At 35.4% G+C, this 25,782-nt stretch overlaps 1 long non-coding RNA gene across 3 annotated transcripts in view; it reads right to left on the bottom strand.

The window, feature by feature from the left end:
- The window catches only part of LOC141378540 (uncharacterized), a 39,955-nt gene that overhangs the window by 9,777 nt on the left and 4,396 nt on the right, over window positions 1–25,782 (bottom strand). For 2 of the 3 annotated variants that reach the window (XR_012393309.1, XR_012393310.1), the window contains exons 2-5: window positions 15,811–15,910; window positions 15,143–15,324; window positions 8,873–9,058; window positions 7,953–8,102 (exon numbers count right to left, since the gene is read on the bottom strand). This is a non-coding gene — a long non-coding RNA (uncharacterized lncRNA). Of the gene's footprint in view, window positions 1–7,952; window positions 8,103–8,872; window positions 9,401–15,142; window positions 15,325–15,810; window positions 15,911–25,782 lie in introns of those variants that run through there. The other variant, XR_012393308.1, reaches the window with a different exon arrangement.

The following is a 25,782-nucleotide window of genomic DNA, read 5'->3' as shown; positions in this document are numbered from 1 at the left end:
GACCACTGTGTTGCCCACGGACTGGCATATCTGACACTTTAAGGTCACAGGTTCATTATTCCACAAATGAAATGAACAAAAAGGAGAAGATCAGAGACTGTCGATCACTGAGTGAAGCTCTTGTTTATATCTGAACAAAACTGACAGTGGAGCATCACTCCAAACTTGAACCCCGGTCAGCCCGGCCATAAATAGCAGTTTGTGTGATAAGACAGGCCGAATGTCTGGCTGGATTTTATATTAACTGGTTTAATGTCTCATCCCTATAGAGCTGGGTAAAAGGATCTGTACGGGTCAGAAGCAAAATACTTTCTATTAAAATCTGTAGTAATTTCAATGCTTAAACTTTCAAAAGTAAAGAACTGAAATAATAATAATAATAATAATAATGATGATGATTATTATTATTATTATTTTAATTTTATTATTATTATTATTATTATTATTATTATTATTATTATTATTATTATTATTATTATTATTATATAACAAATTGAATGAATGTGACTTTACTACAATGTATTAATTCAATGTTGTAATAAAATAGAATGTTGCAAAATGTGAAAACTTTCTTTTTATTTGGGTTAGTAAGATTTCTAAAATGTTTTTGAAAGCAGTATCGTATGCTCAATACAAAAATGCATTTATTTGATAAAAATTACAATACAGCTGTATCATAAAAAACTAAAAAGCTACAGAAAATTAAAAGTGTATATGATCAATTAGTCCTGACAGCATATGTTTTTAGTTCATTGTAACTTATTAAACTAAGTTAATCATGTTCTAACTTAGCAGTTTTAACTCATTCATTCATTTTCTTGTCGGCTTAGTCCCTTTATTATTCTGGGGTCGCCACAGCGGAATGAACCACCAACTTATCCAGCATGTTTTTACCCAGCAGATGCCCTTCCAGCCGCAACTCATCTCTGGGAAACCTCCACACACACACTCATATAGTACATACAATTAAGCCTACTCAATTTACCTGTACCGCATGTCTTTGTACTGTGGGGGACACCGGAGAACCCGGAGGAAAACCCACACGAACGCAGGGAGAATATGCAAACTCCACACAGAAACGTCAATTAAGCAGAGGCTCGAACCAGCGACCTTCTTGCCACTACGTCGCCCGTTTTCAGTCACTTTAACATAATATAAGTTCAATGGACTCATAAGGTAAATTTGATTCAGATTAAAGATTTAGGGCAACCAAGATTTTTTCCAAAGTAGTCAATGTTTTACACTGTAAAGAAAAACGTTGACTCAACTTAAAATTGTAAGGCAACTTGCTGCAGAGCTTTTTTTGAGTTGACTCAACTTGAATCAAGTCAAGTGCAGTACTTGGGTTGAAAGTTAAGTAAATGCAAATAAGCTCTACAGCAAGTTGCCTTACAATTTTTGAGTTGAGTCAACTTTTTTAACAGTTTACACACAGTAAGTAAAATATGCTTCACAGTTACAATATTAAGAGGTTTTGTTATATGCTAAAACTTACAATTTGGACATTTCAATCCTGTTCACAGAAATGCCAACTGACCGAGCCAGGACTAGAACCAGCGACCTTCTTGCTTTCAGATAAAAGTCCTAACCTCTGAGCCTTTGTGTTGCCCTAATTTGGACATTTAAACATTTAAAATGTATATGTTGCAATTACTGATATCCGCTAGTGAAGTCATGACATATGGAATACTGTTTCCGGGCCGCTACTAATTTGAATTGAAAATATATTCGCTTATGACCACTTTTTAGTCATATCCAACATTAAAGTGTGATATTAATTCACAATTAAAATAAAGTCATGATGTACACTACAGTCTCTGGACTGCATTCAGTCATAAATATTTTGACAATTTATTAAGATTTTATCACTTTATTGCCATCGGATATTAGGCATGCATATATATTTTATATTGCAATCATGATTTTCGAAAGTATTACATCGCATGGTAAACGTTTATTACGTCTCCCCATACAGTTTGATAGTGTGCTTGGACCCAGAAGCCAATTCGCGTGACGTCTTCACACTTAACAAGCGGAAAACATTATCATAGCACTCATACCTCTTAACCTAAATACATGGAGTACGAAGACAAGAATGACAAATGCAATTACAAAAAAAAAGAAGTTAAAATTGTCAAAAGAAGTATCAAAAGTTCAAAATGGTGCTGCTATCAAAACAAATATGATCTTGAAGTATGTACTTGTTTTTGCTTAAAATGTGTGATTGGCAGCATGAATCGAACTGCCAAATTTCTAAATTTAAAATATCAATGGTTCTTCGTTAGTCCTTAATGCTCTGGATGAACCCATGAATATTGATCTCCCCTAGTGGCAAACCATTGAACAAGTGTTTCAAGTTTTGGCAGCCTAATGAAATTGTGATGGCATTTACATAATTAAAAGCTTACTACAAATATTTCAGCATGAATCCGCCTTCGCCCACTACACCCCTCGCTACTGGAATCATCTTCCAGAAATGATCAGATGTGCTCCAACATTAGGCACATTCATATCTAGACTGAAAACACATCAGTTTACAGTAGCTGTGCCTTTACTGAATGAGCATTTTGCTATGTCTGACAGATCGCTCTATTATGTTTTTCTTTTCTTTTTCATTGTTTTTAAACACATTTTAATCTGTTTTTAATCATTTTTCTTCTTTGTTGTTGTTGTTGTTGTTGTTGTTGTTTTTATCCTTGTCTCTTTTACTACTGTTTATGTAAAACACTTTAAATTACCAATGTGTATGAAATGTGCTATATACTGTAAATAAGCTTGCCTTGCCTTGTATATACTTTATCTAATCCATGGGTCTCTTTTATATTTCCATCCCTATTGGCTGTAAAGTAAGCTTTCGTTTTAGCCCAGATTCTGTGTTGGATTTATTGATTGACGTTTGTTGCTTTCTTTTTCATTAATAAAGACCTTTTGAACTACCCCCCTTGGCTGTTCTGCATTTTGGATTGCATCTGCTAACCTGAGAAAAAGTTTCAGAAACTTTATGCAAAAACACTTCCCATTTAATTGCAAAAAATCATGAGATTCAGCTCTGTTGTCAGGAAACGAATGCTGTTACTTCATTAGTTGTGTGTGAAACTCATCATGTTCTCTCCTGCTACAGCTCATCTCATGCATAAGCTGGCTTTCTGTTTTTCTCATCATGAGATGAACTGGCTGAAAATCTGCTCTAGTGTAAAGAGGAAACAACTGATGCACTGAGGGAGAAAACGTGGCCGGTTCAAGCACAGGTCTCCATAATGTCAGGGGGAATTTTAGATTTAATTAATTGTATGTTTATTCTCTTACAGTTAGACATACATTATTTAGCTGTTCTTCCATTTTACATGCCATACAGTATATTCAGCATGTGCACATCAAGGTGTTGAATTAGTTCAGTAGTGTCAGGTTTTGCTATTGTATTTTCCCATCAGCAACTGTTCCCATTTGTTAAAATACAGTAGGCTTTATGCTACATTAACAAACAAGAAAACTGGGCTCATTATCATCTGATTTTAGAGAAAGCAGTCTGAGATGATGGCAACATTTATGGATTTCAAAAAGACTTGATTTCAATCTGCATACAATATGTGATATGGGACATTGGTTTTAGACTTTTATGAACTCAACAATTCACAGAGGCTGTATGTTAAAGACAATAATGTTGTCTTTACAGATACAGCAAACAGATTTGGTTGTTTAGCATCATAAGACTTTAATGTTTCATCTGAATGCTCAAAGACAGTTTGGGTTTTCACTCAGGTCACTTTACACTTAGTTTGAGCTAACTTGTTCGAGCTTAAGAAAGTGGGTTGTTGCTTACTTGCTCCAGATCAGTTTTTATTTTGGGTTAGAGAGAAAACCTAAACTTGACTAATCAGCTGCGACATACACTCACCGACCGCTTCTTTAGGTACACCTTACTAGTACCAGGTTGGACCCCATTTTGCCTTCAGAACCTCTTTAATCCTTCATGGCATAGATTTAACAAGGTGCTGTAAATATTCCTGAGAGATTTCGGTCCATATTGACATGATAGCCTCACGCAGTTGCAGTGGAATAATTTAAAATACTCAGACCAACCTGAAATTACTTTTTTTCTCCATTCTGATGCCCAGTTTGAACTGCAGCAGATCGCCTTGACTGAAATTTGCGTCAACGAGCAGTTGGACAGGTGTGCCTAATAAACTGGCCAATGAGTGTATATCTTAAGCAGCAAAGCCACTCCCGGACTGATAGCATTTTGAATGCATTTACTCTAAAAGCATCTTTGAGTCAAAAAAAAAGTCTTTAATGATTTATTTATATAAATTTTAATTATCCATTCTTCTTTAATATTTGAATGTAAAATATTTCAAAAGTTTTGAATTGTCAATAACCATAATTAACGACTTTACATTTCAAAATATTTATTTAAAGTCATATATATTTCTTTTAATAAATAAAGCTTTTAAAATTATTTTCTTTTGAGCTGTTGGTGAACTAACATTATTAAAATCATTTGCTTGATTTGCATTTACATAAGAATAATGTAGCAAATATTAGTTTCAAGTTGCTTTCTCATACTTTTGTTACATAAGAAGTGTATTTAAGTGCCTTGTAAATGTGTTTAAATTCATTATATTTTTGATAATGATATCTTTTAATTGGTGTTGTGATTGGCTGCTTGCTGCACGTTTCACATTTCCAGCTGTATGCAGTCCAGATTTATTCACAAACTATGGGTTATACCCACAGTTAACTGAGAATGTTTACATCAAGGCTTTTAACCAGGTTGGGTTTAGTTTTGTCAACACATAACTAACTCTGCAACTGTGCAACAGGCCTCAGGAGCCACAGTTATTATTTTGGATTAGGCTATATACTTTTTTGTCTCAAAGTGCCAGTAGCATTTCACTTAAAGCACTATTTATCAGCAGCTAAAACATGTTTTTTGTTTTTTTTTATCTTGAAGTTTGATGACATTCTCTAAAATTACCCCAACCTGATCATTTTCTTTCATTTTTTTTCATATATTTTAATGAAGGCTGCACAAATGTTGGATGCTATGGTTGCCCTTTGGGTCAATTTTAACCCACCAGCTATAAAACTATTTTTACAGGACAAAAGCTACTGACACACAGACATTACACACTACACACTACAGGTACTTTTAGCATTACAAAAGTACACCCTTGACTTTAGTCAAGAACATGTGTTGTCCACGGATTAAACAGTGATGACATACTGCCCATTAATGAGGGAAATCCAAGCCAATCACAGAATTTGTATTGAAGATGAGGTGATTTCGTCATGCAGAATAGATTTCATTTTAAATGTTCAAAGAAATTGGGTCATTTTTGACTTGATGGATAATTTGTTAACACAGAATTCCAAGACAACAGAAGCCAGGGTTAATGGTTTACTGAAGAGAAAACGTTATCTTACAAATCTTACGTACGCCATACGTACTTCTGGATACATAATTCAAGATCTCCAGGAATGTATATAGGGCTACTTTTTCAGAATGAGCCTATGTTGCAATATCACATACATCTAAAATCAATGCTCCTCTGCCTGCTGTTACAAGTTGCTCTGGTTTATACAAGGACATGCTGCTTTTATTTATATTGCATAAATAGGCAAGATCTGAAAGCTGTATTATAAGGCATTAAAGAGATTCATAATACGCAATGAAACCACAGGCATTACAAATGCATTACTTTGCATGCCATCGCATGCAGTAGTGCATAAATCTAGCATGTGCTTAAAATGCAGTACTTGTATTGTAAAGAAAAACAGATATTCTCATTGTAAATGGAGAATAAATTTGTTTTGGGAACTGTACAATAACAATGGGTGTGTATCTTAAAATATCTAGTGTGTCGTGAGCTTTGTCGATAAAACACAATAAATTTATGAGTTGTAGAAACTCATAACTCTTGTTCGTAGCTAGTCTTTACTTAAGTCATGTTTTTGCTGATATAAATCTTGTCACCAAGCTAAACTACGTAAAGGGGAATTCCACCCAGTTTCAATGTTTTTATTAGTGAGTTCTTTATCCTACAGCTGTTCGTGGGACGTAGGCAAATATGCATCGCTCTGCCAAAAGCAGGAATCAAGAGATTCATCCATAACACCTTTTGGCTGTAATGCTAAAGCCTCCCAGCTTGAGAGAAATGGCTAGTTAGGAGTGCTGGTCTGAGGCCAAACTTGTCTCTGGACTAGACAGCTGTATCAGGCCAAAACTTTAGGACTTTTGGAGTAAATGTGTCTACTTACACTGGAAATGAATGTTTAACTGTCTCTCTAGGGTGATGACAAACCGCCAAACATTTTAAAACTAGGTTAATGGCTTACTGTTCAAATTAAAGGTTTCTTGGTGAGTCTTTAAAAGCTCAATTTGTCACATAATAGGGTTTGTGGGATTGTTAAAGGGTTGTTTCAACCAAAAATAAAATTTCTGTCATCGTATATTCACCCTTGTGTTTGTTCTAAACCCATAAGAATTCATTTATCTCCTGAACCCAAACGCAGATCTATTTTTTAATGAATTCTGAGAGATTTCTGTCCCTTCACTGAAAGCTTACTCACCCAAAATATTGATGCTTTAAAACGTTCATTAAGAGATCAAAAAAATAATAAATCCATATAAATTGAGTGGTTTAATCCAAGTCTTCTGAAGAGACATGATTACTTAAACGAGGAACAGATTTATTTTAGGCTTTTATTCACATACAGCACAAATACGGGTTGGTGAACAATTCAGATTTGGTCACAGCATGCTTGATATATAAACTGATCTCTTTAGAAGACCTGGATTAAAACACTAAATTCATATGTATTTTTTTATATTTTGACATCTTTATGGACGCCTTAAAGCATCAGGGTTTTGGATGAAAGCACCAGCTGAGCCTCATTGATGTTTTTCTTACAACTGGGAAACCCTAGTGGTTCTACATGGAAAATAAAAGTGCTAAAAGGGATTTGTGTGAGTGTTTGTGTCTGTGTGTGTGCATGTGTTCATCATGCAAAGAAGAACCACAGGGTAAAAACCATAAGAATTTATGTTTTTGTATTATGGGATTTTAAACTCTACTCCAAAAATATTTAAAGTTGAAGAGAGAAAGTATATAAATTAACTTAAACATCTGTAAATTACAAGATACAGGTAACATATTTTAATGTAAAAATTATTTATTCATTCAGGCTCATTCTGAAAATGTACCTCTGTATACATTTCTGGAAAGCGCCAAATACGTCCAGGAACAAGTTTTGGTCCCACTTTATATTAAGTGTCCTTAACTACTATGTACTTACATCAAAAAATAAATACAATGTACTTACTGTGTTTATGATGTATTTGAGAACACTTGTGGTGCTTTTGAGTTGGGATAGAGGATGGGTTATGGACAGGTTTGGTGGCATGGGTAGGTTTAAGGGTGGGTTAAGGTGTGGGGATGGTCAACAGTGTACTTACAAATGTAATTACAAAAGTGAATTACCAATGTAATTACATACATGTATTTAATTAAGCATAAGTACACAGTAAATACATGTATTTACACAATAAGTACATTGTAACAAACTATTAGTTCCTGTGTAAGTACATATTAGTTAAGGCCACTTAATATAAAGTGGGACCCAAGTTTTTTTTTTTTTTGCAGTTTTTGCAGTTTTTGTTTTTGTGAATCTACCAGAGGCCGCTGTCGACTGACTGACTGGCTGACTGATTGACTAACTGACCAATCGACTGACCCACGCCCCTCCTTCCCTCATCCCAACCAATAGTGTTTTCAAAAGCACAGATTGACCAGTGCCCACCCACTTCCCCCAACTGACAGGTTTAAAAAGAAATGCAGAAAAAGAAAAGCCCTTACAGCAGCCTGATTTTTACCAAATTTTTTGATTTTACCACATCCTCACCTTTTTATTTACTTGTTTATTTTATTTTTTGGCTTTTGTTTTTGTCTTACCTGTTTTTTGGAACTGTTCTTCACCGAACTCGATCCCAGTTGTCGTGGGCAACTCCCTTCTGTGTCTCAAGCCCGCCAACGTACATGTCGAGCTACCGGACAAACACCGGTAACAGCAGGAAAGCCGTCCATATGGAAGTAATCGGTCAGCTGGTAGTGAGAAAAAGAATGGCATCATACAACGCCGGTATTTATTTTAAAAATAAATACAATTAATAATTATTAAAACAATTGACAAACAACTTATTTTGAAACAGAAAACACAATAATCATTTTTAGCAGTTATATCTATTCTATTTAATTAATAAAATAATATATAATAACATATTTCATAAATAATAAGACATTTTTTAATTGTCACATTTCAATAATGTTTTCAATAAAAAAACTAATGCTATTTAATAGGTTCACTAACAATATTTGTACAACATATTTGCCAATAATAGTAAAAATGCATGATTAAAACCCAAAGTTGTGTTTGTTAATATTAATATTTGTGCTGTGAGTTAAAGAACTTTATTTTTATTAACTAACATGAAATTAACAAAATTGAATAAATATTTAATAAATGTATTGTTTATTGTTTGTTTTTGTTAGTAAATACATTAATTAACTAAAAGGGACCTATAAAGTGTGATCTGGTTATTTTTATTTTATTTATTTTTATTTTAGGTATTTTTCTATTTTATTTTCCTTTTGTTTTCCTTTTAGTTTTTCTTTTATTTTTCAATTTATTTTTTTATTTTATGTTACATTTCATTTTATTTTTTATTTTATTTTATTTTATTTTATTTTATTTTATTTTATTTTATTTTATTTTATTTTATTTTATTTTATTTTATTTTATCCTTTTGCCACAGCACTGAAGGGATTACCCATGTTCCCCTTTGAACAGAATTGTGTTTTCAACCAAAACTCACCGGTAAAAAAAGGCTTTTATTGTCCAACTGGATTACACCATGAGTGACATTGACGGCTATGGGATTAAATATAAGTTTATGTTGCCCCTTCGATTCTTGGCATCCCAGTGTCCTCCTGCAGAACAACACTGACGGCTTGTATCAAATTCAGATGTTCTGGTCTAGAAGTCAGCTCGTCTTCTGTTTCTGTACAAAACAAAACAACTTTAAAACAAAATAATAATGCAAAACAGTTGTGCAACAATTCACAAATCTTTCAGCCAGTCATTGACATATCTTTATTAATCATATGGTTTCATTTTACTAAATGAAATGTAATATTTTGTAAGAGAACAATAAGACAGTCAGAGCACAAGGGAGACAGTAATGTTGCATAACAGAGGTGTAAGGCTTAAAACAACATTTCCGTCCAAATAGTAAGGCTCGTGTTGACTTTGACCCCTCCTAGACAGACGCTGGCTATTAAAAGTCAATATCAGTAGTGCTGACACTGGAACATTTCTCTCAGCAGCTGTGGTGTCGCTGTGCATTTCAAATACAGTAAGTGTACCGAGGGACCCACTCTTCTCTTTACATGTGTCTGTAAACATGTTTATTCATCAGTACGCTCATGTGAAAAACAATCTGAATGAAGCTATATCTAGTTGCATTAGGCTTTAAACCACATTGTTTCATTTAGTCACATCAGTGTTTCATCATGAGCCTGGATCAGTGCTTCTCAACCTTTGTAACTTCAAGGCCCCCCTGCTGTCAAAGTCAATATTCAAAAGACTCCATTCACTTTTTATTTTTTCAGCTAATTCATTAAAAAGCTTAATCAACATCATGGACTGATTTGTATGTATTCATATGCACATTATAATAACTGCACATCATGATTCATTTGTTAAGCATTAGCTAATAGTTCATTCATTTTTTTTAGACATCATTAATAAGTAAAAAGTTTATAAATACAGCTACCATTTCTGTATTGCTGACTTATAAACACATTTTTAATGTGTTTAATGCGCACATTTTTAATGGTTGTATTGACATACTTAATTAATAATTTATTTTTAAGTAAATAGCATATTATTTACAAGCCAATAATTTAACAGTATTGGTGGTTCATAAGATCATTCAGAATGCATAAGTAAATAATCAATAAACTATTCAATTGAACATTTATCTTATTTTTCAGGCATATATTATGCAAAAAAAGAATTACTTAGAGTTTATGTCTTGTTTTTAGACACAAGAAAAATAATATGCCAATAATGTAAGTAAAAAATAACTTTATTTCAAAGTAAAAACTAGATTATTTTGCTTACCCCTTTGGAAATATTTTTTTAAGGAAAAACACACTTAATTTTATTTCTAAAAAGAAGATAATATTTTTACTTGTCTAGAAAATGCTGATTGGTTTAAGAATTTTTAAATAGTTGGAATAAAAACAAGAGAACAACACTTCAGGCTGATTTATACTTCAGCGTCAAGCGCATGCGCATGGTCCGATGCAACCTTTGTGCGGTCGTATAGCCCTCGCCATGACTAACACCAACATGCACATCTGCATTTTTTTTGCGTCTGGGTGCTGTTTGCATTGCTCTGCAAGAACACTTCTGAAACGCTAGCTGCAGTGTTTATGTTCCTTTGTGTCGAATTTCTTTGCGGGTGTTTTGTTTTTCTGAACGCTACAATTAGCTAAAACTCACTCATTCAGAGGCTGGGATTGGGGGACGTACAACAACTTTTATCATATGGTAAACACAAAACAAAAGTTTCCATCTGGAGCTACTCCACAGGACTCAACACTTCATAATCACTCCAACGGGCTAACGGCTCTCAGCACCGCCCACACTCGTAATCATCACAGAACCTGCTTTACGTTTAGTTGTGACGTATAGCTACATTTTTTAGAGGTGTGCATCAGCCAAGGCGTCAGCCAAGGCGAGGGCTACAGTATGTGACCGCATGTAGGCTACGTCGGACCATATGCGTGCACTTGATGGAGAAATATAAAGACTGATTTATACTATTGTGTTGAGTGATTGGCGTGACCCACATCGCCTGCCTTGGACATAGTCAAGCATTTATAATTCTGCATGGTGTTTGTGTTGCTCTGCGATAGCACTTCTAAAACGCTAGCTGGCAGAAGGTTATTATGTTTCTTTGTGTCGAGTTTCTTCATGGGTGTTTTGTTTTTTCTGAACAACACAATTAGCTAAAACTCACTCATTCAGACGCGGGAACCAGAGTACGTGCAACAACTTTAATCATAAGGTAAACAAGAAACGAAAGTTTCTATCTGGAGCTCCTTCATGGGACACCTGTAAACACTTGCTTCATCTGGCTCACGGCTTTCAGCATCGCCCACACTCATCACCACTACCAAGCTGACCAATCACAGAAATTGATCGACATGTTACATTTTTGAGAGGTGGGTGCCAGCGGCAGCTTCAGCCATAGCAAGGGTCATGCGACCGCATGCAGGTTGCGCCGTAGCACATTCGTGCGTTTGACCCAGAAGTATAAATCAGCCTTAAATCAGCCTTAAACCAGCATTTAGAAAGAAAGTGTTTTTTTGCAGTGTAATAGGTACTTGTTATGTAAATAATAAGCTCAGATAAAAAGAGAACTAATAAATGATAAGTAAAGGCTTTTTTTTTTTTTTTACTGACAAAGGAAATGAACGGCAGAGTGATTGAGAACAAAAAAATTATAATTTCAAGATACAAAAATGAAACTGTATCAAATCTAAAGTAAATTTTTGCAATGATTTCTAAAAATAAGTGTAAACACTGTCTTAATGAAGCAAAATACAATATAATATAATAACTGGTAACACAATTCATGGTAAATTCCCTGGTAACACAATTCACATTCAATTCATTAACAACGTGTATGACGTATCTACTGGCTTAATAAACTATTATTAAACTGTTTGTAACAGATTTTGCGTTGGATTAGAGATGCTGAATAAGATCATACTTTATAACCACTAATGAACAGTTAATGTTTTAATAACAGGTAATAAGCCAGTAATTAATTGCATGAATTGTGACCTAAACTATTGTTACCTAAAAAATTTACTAGATATAACAATGCGATGATGCATGCAATGTGATGAATCTTAATATATATATGAATTTTTTAAATAAAGCAGTGAATATATGTATGGGTGTTGCAGCTGGAAGGGCATCTGCTGTGTAAAACATATGCTGGATAAGTTGGCGGTTCATTCCGCTGTGGCAACCCCTGCAGAATAAAAGGACTAAGCTGGAGGAAAATCAAACGATAAGTTATTTGTAAATAATTTGGGGTTATGCTGAGACCTGCTTGGAGACTCCAATTTCATTCTTTGAGAATCATTTGCCTACAAACCATCGAACAAGGGACCAAAGAAGCCTGACGCAAAAGCGTCAATGGCGTGTTTCACATGAGCTGAGCTTCCAGATAAATCTGAGTGCTTTTCAAGAGCAACAATTGCATATGTCCATGTCTGTGACCCCTAACAATGTGAAAATGCGTCTGTTCTCCTGTGTCTGCCTTCCCGTCTTTGTTTATCAATTACAGACCATAAACAGGCCACTGTCACAAGAAAATCTGTGTCAGGGGAACAACTGAAACAATTCACAAGAGAACTGAAGAAATGAATGGAAAGAATAAAAGAGATTCAATTAAAGTGTTTGCGAAAATGAATGCCTTGCACTTCAATGGCATGATAACCGGAAAGAGACTGGACAGAGATTGCGAATGATTATATAATGCTGCATGAAACTTTAAAACAACAGAGACACAATGTTATGTCTATGAGAACTCCATTCATAAAAACAACACTTTCTGGTTGGGAATCTTTAAAATTAATTGATGATGGCTTCATTTACCACCATTCTGAAAAAATCGAATCAAATCAAAGAGCTTCATCCAACTGGAGATTTTTGCTTAAGAATGACTGACTTGCAAAAGCCTTTTGAGTTTCATGTCTCAGAGCAAGTAAGAGTGGTATCATTATAATACAATTCAGTTGCAGTACAGCCGAAATACACAGCTTGTAGATTATAGGCTAAAGAAGAGCAAAGCAAAGTTCCAATCAATAGTACAGCACAAAATGAGCACTTGTAAGATTGCAGCTGAATGATTATCATACAAAACATGAATGCGGAATTGAAGAACACTGAATTAGTGTAGTTATTACTATAAAATCCTTTTTATAAGGTAAGTGGTTACAAACCATTTAAGTGGGCTGGATTTAAACAAACAAATTAAATTTATCAATGTTTAACTTTATTTGATGCATGAAATTTTCCTAAATGAAAGTGAACGTCTCAAACTGCAGTTAAAGTCGACAAATTGTAAATGAAACATTCAAAATTACATGAAACCCCTGAGGAAATGTGGATAGCGCGGTGACTTAATGACACAAATCGAATTATGTGCTTTAACGTGTAAAATGGGATCATTAAAGCAACATTCAGAAAGCAACTCATGTAAACACCTTAATCATATTATTGTCTTATTCAGATTAAGGCAAATAATTAGATAACTGATGTCCATTTACACATAGTCACTGTTATCAAAAAGTTTGAAGCCAGTGCAGGGAAATTAATTATTGCCTTACTTAAAAATAAAATAAAATAAAATCTAATGTCAAATGACAATACAATAAATATAAAACATGTTTAGTTTCCAAATTTTAGTCCCCAGTATTTCCCAAAGTGGGGTGAGACAATGCAATGAGACTATACAATAAATATAAAACATTGTACACAAATCCAGTGGTTTTCAAAGTGGGTTGAGACAATGCAATGAGGCTATACAATAAATATTCACACGTGGTGTCAGCGTCAACGCTTCCCATTCACTTTGAATAGGTGACGTCAGGTGTTGTCTAACTGCATTGTATTTTCATCTGTGCTGCTTCAGTGGCTTTGCTTGCTGCAGAAGTTAGGACTTTCCCAACTTTTCAAGCACCCATGGAAGCGTCAGCCATTCAGATCGCTGTATCCAAATACACCAGCTCAGACAGCAGCCGATTGCTGACTAATTTCAGTGGCTGACGCTGCTATGATGATCACGTCAGCCCCAACTTCAGACACAACCCTCTGTCAAGCATTGATGCTGAAGCCCTGTGTGAATCGGGCATAATCCAGTGGTTCCCAAAGTCGGGAGAGACAATGAGGGGGGCTCGCTTGGTGATTTCTAAAAATCTAAAACTATAAGAATTATCATTATTTATCAATAACCTACAGAAAAAAGTGTAGGTAATAGTTACATTAAAAAAAACAACATGCAAAAAAAAAAAAAGACATCAGCCTTTCAATTTTTATTTTAACTCCTAGGGTGATTAAGTTTAAATTAAATATTAAAGACACAGCAATAGTGCCAGATCCAGCGCATTGATTTTATGGCATCAGGTTAAACTTTCTGACACCTTTACAGCACTCACGCTTAAACAATGAATAGACTTTGGCCTATTGTGTGTGCCTTGGTGAGTAATGTTTATATATTTATATCCACCTCAGAGGATATTGAGGGTCGCGAGTCACTAGCCTTGTTTTTTGGGGGGTTGTGGGCTAAAAAGTTTGGGAACCCCTGCATTAATCTAAACTATTTTAATGGTGTTGTGACACAATGTGAGACACAACCATCAAATTCAACTTATTATTATAAATATTATAATTTCTATAGTTGCACAATAAAGCACAATCGATGGTTTAGATCTTAAAGATAATAGATATATAATTTAGTGTTATTCTATCTGCGGTGTTATTTAGTGTTATTCAATCTCTATTTGCGGTGGAGAAAAATTAAGTTTTATTTGCTTTGATGTCATGGCTTTGTCTCCTTCTTTGGTAGCAGAGTTCACGTTATCACCTAATTGTGTGGTGGCATGTGATGATGTGAGGCGCTTCATTAGATTCACTCTAATTACTTGTCATCGACGCAGAGAGACACTTTTTTCCAGGGCGTAAGTTGCACAATACATAAAAAGTCTTGCCTTTCACCTCATTGAGGAAAAAAGTGCTATTTCCAGTTTGCAAAATCTACCTTTGAACTTGTTGGATTACCATCGTTCTGACTCCTGTTCGTTGATCGTCCCAATCACCACAATCACCCCGATCCCTGTCACCTGAATATTAATCAGCCCCACACCTGCACGTCATCTCCCTTCATCACCCCAGCAGTACAAGAACTCTCATCAACCCTCACTCGGTGTCCAGCCTTGTTGCTAATACAAAGGATTGCAATCTCTCTATAGTCAGTGTTATTCACTTTAGTTTTACTTACCTCTCTCATTCTCTGTGATCTCCAGTGTCTGCGTCTTTCCCTCCTAGTGTGGTTTCTCTTGGTTCCTCTTCTGGTTGTTGTCGGTCCCTTATTCATATATCTGTGCCTGGCTTCTCTGCATCATCCCTAGTCCATCTGGTCACCCATCTCAGTTTCTTTGAGTTCTGTTTATACCTGCGATCCTACACAATAAACTGTGATTATACTTACATCTCTGGTTCCAGTTCCTTCTTATATATCCTATAGTTGTAGAAAATATATTATTATAATACACACTTATATACTAAAGCTGGTGTATTACCATTACAGCTTCAGAATTCACAGAACAGATTAGTCTATTGCAGTATGCAATAAAACCATAAATGGAAATGTCACAATATACATGTTAAATAACATGTCCAAGCAGACTTAATGTCTCTTTGAGGGTTGCTCAATACATTTTAATTAATATTTCTGAATTTTGCATTCTGAAAAGCTGTAAACAGATAAGATTCTGTTGCATTGATTTACCCAATTAAGGCTTATTATGAAAACGTAGCGCTAAATATGTGTCTGGAGATAATGAATTATGAAGCCAGAGGGACGTATGGCTGCTTTTCATTTTTAAAACGAGTGGTAAGGAGCGCTATAATGCTGTTTCTTTTCACGTTTACCAGCTGACCGATTACCTCTGTAAGGACTTTGTTACCAGTTTGTCTAGTGGCTCGCCATGTACGTCTGTGGACTTGAGACACAGAGAGGAGTTGACCACGATGACGAGGTTCGAGTCTGGTAAGATACGGTTCCAGAAAGTGGGTAAGACAAAAACAGGAGACAAAAAAATAAAATAAACAAGTAAATAACAGGGTGAGAATATGGTAAATTCTGAAAATATGGTAAAAATCAGGTGAGGGCTTTTCTTATGCTGAACTGCTTTGTAAAAACTTCAGTCAGTCAGTCATTCAGTCAGTCAAACAGTCAGTCAATAGTGGTCTCTGGTGGATTTACTTGAGAACAGCAGGCACGAATGGCACTTGCAAGAGAAATTTAAGATCTCAAAAAGCGTACACAACAGCCTCTGGTGGATTCGCGAAAACAAAAGCTGCAAAAAAACGTATCTCCTGGGATGTATTTGATGCTCTTCAGAAATGTATATAGAGGTAGGTTTTCAGAATGAGCCTGGGTTGTATTAACCCCACAGCTAATGCCTGTATGGTTTTCAGATATAATAAGAGTTCCATATAAATAGGAATTATAATAAACTTGTGTTAAGTAAAATATATATAATTGTTGTGAACTCACAAGGAAACTTTGTGGCCAATCAAACAGTGTGTTTATTAATGATCCTGAGAGTAAAGTCAGAGTCTGTGTTTTGTTTAGTTTTTGCACTCACTAAATTTTCATAAGAACAAGAAAACAATGTGTTTAATACTCATGATATGTCATTTCCATGTACCAAACACTTATAATTCAGCTATTCCTAGGTCAATCCAGTTTATCATTTTATGGCACATCTAAATAATGTTCAAATAATTCATTCAGTATTTTAATTGGACCTATTTATTTAGCAGGTGAACAACCAACCTTTGAAAAAAACATGTTCTTTTAGTTTGACTAGAATGTGCAACAATGAGAAGGTCAAAGTGTTACAGAGACATATGGCAGAAGACCAGAAGGTGTGGGACGTCATGGCCACTTACCTAACGGTCAACATCCCGATTAACCTGTGAGCAAAGGACCAGAGGGGGGATTGAATGAGAAGTAGAAGCGGACCATGAGTTGAGTGGGACAGAGGAGGAGACAAAAAAAGAGGAGGGAGACGAGAGCCAAGGGAATTGGGAGGAAGTTGTACATCCAAGGAATGGAAACACACTGGACACTAAAATGGCCATAAACTCCCTAAGAGAGGTCAGGGTTATAAAAAACGGCTGGGGAGATTCAAAGAGGCAAGGAGGCTGTCAGCACAGCCATAGGGAACCAAGGTGCAACAGGTTCAGCAGAACCCAGAGAGAAGGGTGAGTCTGCTGAAGAAACGCCATGTGCTTTAATAAAAGCACACAGCAAAGCCTAGAGGAACATGCATAACATAATATCAAAAATATAGAGCTACATGTTGTAGGTTTGGTGTTTACATTCACGTTAAAATCGAAATAAAATATTAAAATATATACAGTGTTTCACACAGGTTTGAAATATACTTGCGATGGTAGCCAGATTTAAAACAATATGCCCACATGACATAAATAGTTAACTATATGCAACAAACAAAACTATTTAATTTTTTATAATAATCATATTATGACACTGTTACTTTTCAATGGGGTAAAGTACAAAAAAAAACTGTTAAAGACTGAAATAAAAAAGAAATACTTTTACGCTATTTAGGGGCCATATGCACTCACTGACAGGTAAAATCTGCTTTTCTCTTTCTTTCAAGTTCAAAGCAAACTTGAATGCCAAAGCATTTATACAAAATAGCCTAGGTAATATATAAACATCAGCAAATTAATAAAATAATCAGCAAATGAGAAATAAATGACAGAAAAGTTAACAAAAACAGACAATATCTCTATATATTATCATAATTGCAAGAATAAAACGAGAATTTTTTTAATTAGATAAATTCGTTGATTGACCATTACTTATTGTGTATATATATATATGTTAACATATTTTGCAGCCAGTTTAGATTTTATTTCGTCCTCTCAGAGTATAAAGTAGAGTTGTTTAGATTAAAGAATGAATTATTTACATTCTTTTACATTTACATTTGCATTACAAAAGAGTAATGCAAAAAAAAAAAACGCGTACAAGCTTTAGAAAGCGAAAGCAAAACTTAAATTCTGGAAATTTTTGAAGAAAATGTGTGTGTGTGAGTGTGTGTGAGTGTGTGTGTGTGTGTGTGTGTGTGTGTGTGTGTGTGTGAGTGTGTGTGAGTGTGTGTGTGTGTGTGTGTGTGTGTGTGTAGTCTGCAGCTCTGCACAGGAAGATTGGCTAAAGGAGAAACGGTTGTGTCCAACTGAGCCTGGTTTCTATCAAGATGTTTTTTTTCCCTTCATTTTCGTCAATTGGTGAAGTTTGTTTCTCTTGCTTGGTTGAGGATAGTGAAGCTGCGCATCGATGGTTTTGCTCTTCAGTGTTTAAACTTTCAGCAGTGATATTTAAAAAGGCTGAAACAGGAATGAAGCAGTTTCAATTTGCTAGAACTTCTATGTTAAGCTACTACGACACAATCTACATTGCAAAAGCGCTTTAGAAATAAACATGCATAGAACTGAAATGAATAAAGATTATATGCTGGTAATATTTTCAGTGTACATTTAGTTTACATTAGGAAAAAAAATGACAAAAATAAAGAGGTCTTCTACAGTTAATCTAAAGAACAACAATTTTAGTTCCCCAAGAACCTTTCAGTGACTAGAAAAATTAATTTTAGTGTAATATAAGTACAAATATTAAGTAAGTATAAGTAGGTGTAACGCTGTGGCGCAGTGGGTAGTGCAGTCGCCTCAGCTGGAGGGGCATCTGCTGCGTAAAACATATGCTGGATAAGTTGGCGGTTCATTCTGCTGTGGCGACCCCAGATTAATAAAGGGACTAAGCCAAAAAGAAAATGAATGAATGATTGAATTACTTGTATATTATACATAAATGAAAGTACACCTAAAGTCTACATCAACATTTTGCTGTTTGCATTATGAGCATGTTGATTTCAAATGTGTAGATTTTTATAAAAAAAATTCAGCTTAAACATTTTTACATGGCGAAAAAAAAAAAAAAAACTTTAGATGTTTAATAAAGTGATTGTCTACATACTGTATACATTGATCAACCTTTTGTTCAGATGTAAAGGGCTTAAACCCCCCTAAGTAACACACTAGCAACCATTTCTTAGAAACAGAACACATCCATAATTATCCAATAATTATCCACATATCTCAGTTCAGCTGAGCTCAAGAAAATTCTCATATTTAGATGAGCACTTCCAAGAATGAGAGAGGAAGGCTTATCAATGCCTCGTTAAGCCATAAAACAGATTAAAACAGAACCATTTTCTTTCTTGATTTTCCACGAAAGTAGATAAACCCTGACCTCAGAAAGGTTCTGAAGCCTCTTAGATTACCTTGCCCGCCACTAAAACTCAATCAAAGCAGCTTTTGTCAGGCTGTAGTGCCTGGCGAGCGCAAGCGGGCACCACTGTGACCTTTCCACAATAGCCACTGTTCTACAACATGAACTATGGAGCTTAACAGCAGAGAATAAGGCCGGTCCATTCTGAGGAGACAATTGCATTCCCTAGGAAAGCAAGAGCCTACTCGGCGGCCAACCATCAAAATACAAGAGCCATTCTGGATTAAAGCAGTCTGTCTGGCCATCGCAGGGTCGTCGGCTTTAAAGCGACGGAGAAACGAAGACAAACAGCAGAGCCATTGTCCAATTCTTATGGCATCAGAGCTATCACAACAAGCACAGAGCCGCGCAGACACAGCGCCAAAATCAACAGCCTCTCGATTCCTCTGGAACGATCCTACGTGATATTTACATTGGAGGAACACGAAGAAATGCACTTTGTGAACATGATCACAGAGATGAGTACAGGTTTCACATTTAGGGCAACGCTCGGTTGATTTCAACCGTGTCGCTTTTCTGAGGTGCATACAATGGATGATGTGTTTGACGGATCGTTTTGGCTGTCTGTCTTGGCCACACACTCGAGAGAAATAAACCACTATGGAGCGGGCCTGAATAAATGATGTGTGAACGTCTAACTTAGTCGACATAAATGTACAATACGGACCTCCGTGCTGTCCCAGAATGGGGAGTAACCGGCAGATGGGAGGGCGCATGAATGCGTTTAAGTGGACAGGGGGTCACAGGGCAGATTAAAAGACCCTTAAGAGGATTGATATTTGAGCGATCCTCTGTTTTTCATGTCATTCGCCAGAGCAGACTGTTTCCTCGTCTTGTCGAGATCTGTCATAGCATTAACATGCCTTCGGGGGCTCCTTCAGATTAACTCCCAGGGAAAATCAAAGATGTCTCTGCACATTTATGTGGGTTTAAAGAAACCTTTTACCCCCGAAAATTTTGAATGATTTCACCTTGCTGTCATCCAAATCTATTTGACTTATATCCAAAATAACACAAAAAGCCCTACTAAAAGAGCTCTGTGAGAGAAACAGACAGGATTTGAAGTTCACTTTGATGCATGAATGAATCTTCCTACAGTATACTGTTCTGAATGAAAGGTATATATAGTTTGAGTTTTGCTTTGAAACAACATTTATGAGCTATTTTCATGAAACTCAAGAGGTTTCTGTTCCTCAATTAAAGGTGTAATAAATTGGCATGGGCCGGTATAACACACAACCTCATAAGACGTTAATATTAGGTTAGATTTAGGTCATTACATCAGGTGACCAAAATTCCATGTCTATTCATGTCTAAGGACAAGGTTATTTTGACGTCCAATAGCGACATAAAATTATGTTGATATTTGGTTGATTTTAGGTTGTGTTGGAAAGTGACCAAAATCCAACGTCTGATAGATGTCATAGTGGTAACATCCACACAACGTCAAGGTGTAAGATGAGTAGATCTTGAAATTAGGTTGATTTTAGGTTAGATGTTGGACATTGATGTCGGCCTGATTTTGACGTCAACCTAGTTTTCATTTCCAAACAAAATTACAATTACAATGTCATGTTGATACTCTTGGATACAAATATCACGGTTTAACGGTATTGTGATCAGTGCTCTAAAATATATTTGTTTTAAATTTCTGGGTAAAAAAACTACAACTTTTTTCCCCTTTGAACACAAAATAGTTTATTTTGAGAAACATTTAAATAACAAGCTCGGGTAAAAAGTGTAAACAAACTACAAGCATGGCGGACGGGTGAGACTAATCGTCAAGTTGGGAGGCTTCAGTAAAGTTGTTTGAATGACTGTTAATTAACATCTAGCCAACTGGAACATCTTTAACTGTCTCATGTGAGATTTCTAACTTAATTTTTAATCTAATATCACCACAAAAATAAACAAACAAATAAATAAATAAAATAATCTGTCCACTGTAAAAAAAAAAAAAAGAAGTCTTGCTGCCTAAAATTCTTTAGTTGAATAAAAATAACATTTCTAGTCATCTCAACTCCACATCAGTCAGAGTGACTAAAAATATTAACTTAGAGTTTGTATAACTACAGATATTTAGTTGAAACTATTTTAATTGATTAAAATGAGTTAAAGTGACAAAAACATTTGTTGTTGTTACACTGTAAAACCTAACAGTCAACTGTATCAAATGAAATGAGTGTAGTTAAATCAAAATTGACTGTAAGTAAATTCTACTCATTTGAAAAGAGTTTTAAACTCTTTGTTGAAGGTAATAAAATACCTCATTACTTCAACTTAAATGGAGTAAGTTCACAGTACTCATAAAGATTACTTTTTTAACTCAAATGTTTTGAGTTGCCTTACCTTATTGGGTTTTACAGTACACTGTTGTGTTGAGTTCTCTTCATTTATTGGGTTTTACTGTCCTCAAATTGCTTCATTTGCTCAAATGGATTAAGCTAACAGTACTCTGATTAGTTTTGGAATTTAAATATTTTGTGGCAATCGGTTTCCTCAATCGGTTTGAGTTTATTCCTTAACTTATTGGGTTTTACAATGTACGACTTTGTAGACTTTAATAGTCTCTAATAATAATTCTTTTAAATTCCCCCCAGAACAAATCATATTTGTGTCATCTACACATAAAACTAACTTAACTATTTTTGATATTTTACAGGGAATGTTTATACAGTGTAAAGCAAAAATAACTTTGGACCGTGTATTGACCCCTGTGAAATGCCACAAGTAATGCTCAAGCATGTAGATAAATAATGCACCAGTTTACAAACGGTTTACTTTCTTCTAAACACTCTTTCACACAATCCAATACCCTCTTAATCCATATTGTTTCAGTTTATTAATAAAATATATTTGCTAATAATCTCCTGTAATTTCGGTATTATTTTCTTTTGATTGTCCTTTTCAAGATTTTTGTTGAATCTAAGTTACATTGCATCTACATGCCAACTAATTCACATTAGATTCTAAGTAGACTGTTAGGTTAGGGTTAGTGTAAGTTGACATGTTCTTGCAAAGTTTCTTAGTCTGTTAAATGCGTTGAAAGAGCAGCATCAACAGATATTAAGCAGACAGTCTACTAATACTCAAATGATAATTAATTGGCCTGTAGCTGCAATGCAACTTTTAGTCAACAAAATGTGCAATAGGAACCATCAAAACAGTCTTACAGTAATTTCTTCAACCAAATGAATTAATGCCTATAACAGCCTCTGACATCATTTAGTTAATATGGAGTTTTGACAGGAGCAGGGAAGTTTTACGATGCGTCCAAGCATTTATCTCAAGATTCATTTATTTGTCTTAGAAATGCCCCAAACAAAACACGGTCAAAAAACGGTTTCCCTGCTACTCCTGCCAGCAGATCACCCATCACCTGTGTGTCCATATGTAAGCAGGTAAACTGACGTGAAATGTAGTTGGAGTTAACCACTAATCACTAAACCGCTCGATCCGTGACACAAAACAATGCAGCATAATAGTATTAATCATAATAACTCAATAATCATACAACAAATAAAGTATAAATTATATAATTATCACAAACGGCTCCAATAATGCCATTAATGATGAACTATTTGATATGAATCGATACCGACTGTCAAAAATCCATTTGTAACTGTTGGAAAAAATGCATCTTATCTTAAATATTTTTTTCTTGAATTTTAAATGTGGAAGTAAAGAAACATGCCTATAACTCAAGATGTTATGTCTATGGACAATGCTATGCAGCTGAACCACTTTAGCTGTTTTCATTTTGTTTTGGAAATTTACCAGACTGAAATGATACATTACAAACATATGTTAAAGGGTTTGAGATCCCCTCAGTGACCTTTATTATGTAATAATAAACTCTGCCTCCTTAGAAGAAGATCAACGGCTGCCTCATCTGCAGATTTGAGATGTAGTTAAATAAAGAGAACCAAACAATAAAGACGTTCCGAAATCAACAAGACACTGTGCTGAGCCAATTTGTGGAAAAGCACAGTCTTTGCATTGTCTTATTCTGATGCCAAATTTAGGAAAAAGAGGTTGAACTGTATTTTTAATGAAGTTCCAGAGTGTGCCAGTAAGAACTTGATCCCTTGTTCATTCTTTTTACCATGGATTCATTTACAAACAAGGCACAATTCCATGCTGGCTTTTCAGAAAGTATATTATAAGTGGACCACAGAGAGCGGGCCAAAATAATAAGGCAGTTCAAGGCCCCTTTACAATTCCAGGTAATGAAGGATGCGTTTCTTTTTGTTTGTTTGATTTAGAAGAAGAAAATATGTTGGTATTTTTATCAGTCGAGGATAGCAGCGTTCACACTTTCTCAAATGAACAGCACTAATTACATCAGGGTTTGTCTTAATTGACCCTAACCTGCCAAGTGTGAACACATCATTAAATTCAGAGGATCCATAAAGGTTGTAAAATTAACACACAAAAAAAATAATTATAATCCATATGCATTGACTGGTTTAATCAAAGTCTTGTGAAGAGATCTCTTTATTTGACAAACAGATTTAATTTAGGGTGTGTTTACATCTAAGCAATGATGATCGACTTGCAGCCATACAAAAGGAAGGTCAAACATGCATGCTTGATGTGTTTAATGTGTAAATTAAAACCTATGAACCTACACTCACTGGTCACTTTATTAGGTACAGCTTACTAGTACTGGGTTGGACCCTCTTTTGCCTTCAGAACTGCCTTAATCATTTGTGGCATAAATTTAACAAGGTACTGGAAATATTCCTCAGAGATTTCGGTCCACATTGACACGACAGCATCACGCAGTTGCTGCAGACTTGTTGGGTGCACATCCATGATGCATATCTCCCGTTACACCACAACCCAAAGGTGCTCTATTGGATTGTGATCTGGTGACTGTGGAGGCCGTTTGAGTACAGTGCACTCATTGTCATGTTCAAGAAACCAGTCTGACATTATTCACGCTTGATGACATGGTGTGATATCCTGCTGGAAGTAGCCATCAGAAGATGGGTACACTGTGGTTATAAAGGGATAGACATGGTCAGAAACAATACTCAGGTAGGCTGTAGTGTTGACACGATGCTCTATTGGTACTAATGAGAGCAAATTGTGCCAAGAAAATATCCCCCACACCGTTACACCACCACCACCAGCCTGAACTGTTGATACTAGGAAGTATGGATCCATGCTTTCATTTTGTAGATGCCAAATTCTGACCCTTCCCTTCCAATGTCGCAGCAGAAATCGAGACCAGGCGATGTTTTTGCAATCTTCTATTGTCCTATTTTTTGAGCCTGTATGAATTGTAGCCTCAGTTTCCTGTTCTCTTTTTCTTTTTCTGATCATTCTCTGTAAACCTTTAAGATGGTTGTGTGTGAAAATCCTAGTAGATCATGTCTACAAGCCCATGTCTACATGCCTAAATGCATTAAGGTGCAGCCATGTGATTGGATGATTAGAAATTTGCGTTAACAAGCAGTTGTTCCCTAATCAGAAACAGAATCAGTTTTATTGTTAAGTGTGCTTCACACACACAAGGAATTTGTTTTGGCTACAAAAACTTCCGGTGTACATAAAGTGACAAGTGACAACACAAAATAAATATGAAAAAAAGAAATACGATAAACATTAAACAGAGAGTTGAGAAATCTGGATGTGGAATTGTATGCAGATTGTTATAAATATACAGGTTAAACGGTGCTGTGTACAAGTTCATATGAGAAAGTATTGCACATATTTATTGCACAGTTGGGGGATATTTAACTGTTCATGAGGTAGATGGCCTGAGGAAAGAAACTTTCCTGTGTCTGGCTGTTTTTTGTGCTTGGTGCTCTGAAGCGCCGGCCAGACGGAAACAGTTTGAACAGGTAGTGTGCTGGGTGTGAGGCATCCAGAGTGATTTTGCGAGCCCTTTTACTCACTCTGGAACAGTACAGTTCTTGAAGTGTAGGAAGGGTAGTGCCAGTGATACATTCAGAAGTCCGAACGATTACAGAGGTCGGTTTTGGCAGATGAGCCGAACCAGACGGTGCCCGACGGTGATTAAAGTGCATAAAGTGGACATTAAAGGAAAAAAGGACCTTAAAGGGATAGTTCACCCAAGAATTAAAGATTACATAATGTGGTTTTAAAACTTTCTAAGTTTCTTTTTCTGTTGACACAAAAGGAGCTATTCTGAAAAATGCTAATTTCTGGCACCCATCATCTTCCATAGTAAAAAAAAAATCTATTTAATCTATTTATTTTTGAGTGCTAGCAACTGATTACTTTTTCAATTAAATTCAAATAGGGGTGAACTATCATTTTCATTTATTTGGTAGAATAACTCTTGTGGATTTGAGATGACATAAGGGTGAGTAAAGAACTATTCATTAATAGCTCTTAAATTAAAGCTATTGTACATGCTTAGCTACTGAATAGGCTACTCGAAGCATAGCAAACCAGTTGTATGAATCACTTTGATAATATTTATGGTGCTTTGTGAGCCTTTTTTGAAGTTTGAAAGCTCTCATTCATCACATGGAAAACAGGCACCAGTAAATTAT

Source organism: Danio rerio, chromosome 17 (assembly GCF_049306965.1).
Source record: "Danio rerio strain Tuebingen ecotype United States chromosome 17, GRCz12tu, whole genome shotgun sequence".
NCBI classification, from domain to species: domain Eukaryota; kingdom Metazoa; phylum Chordata; class Actinopteri; order Cypriniformes; family Danionidae; genus Danio; species Danio rerio.
This window is presented reverse-complemented; position numbering and strand designations above follow the sequence as displayed.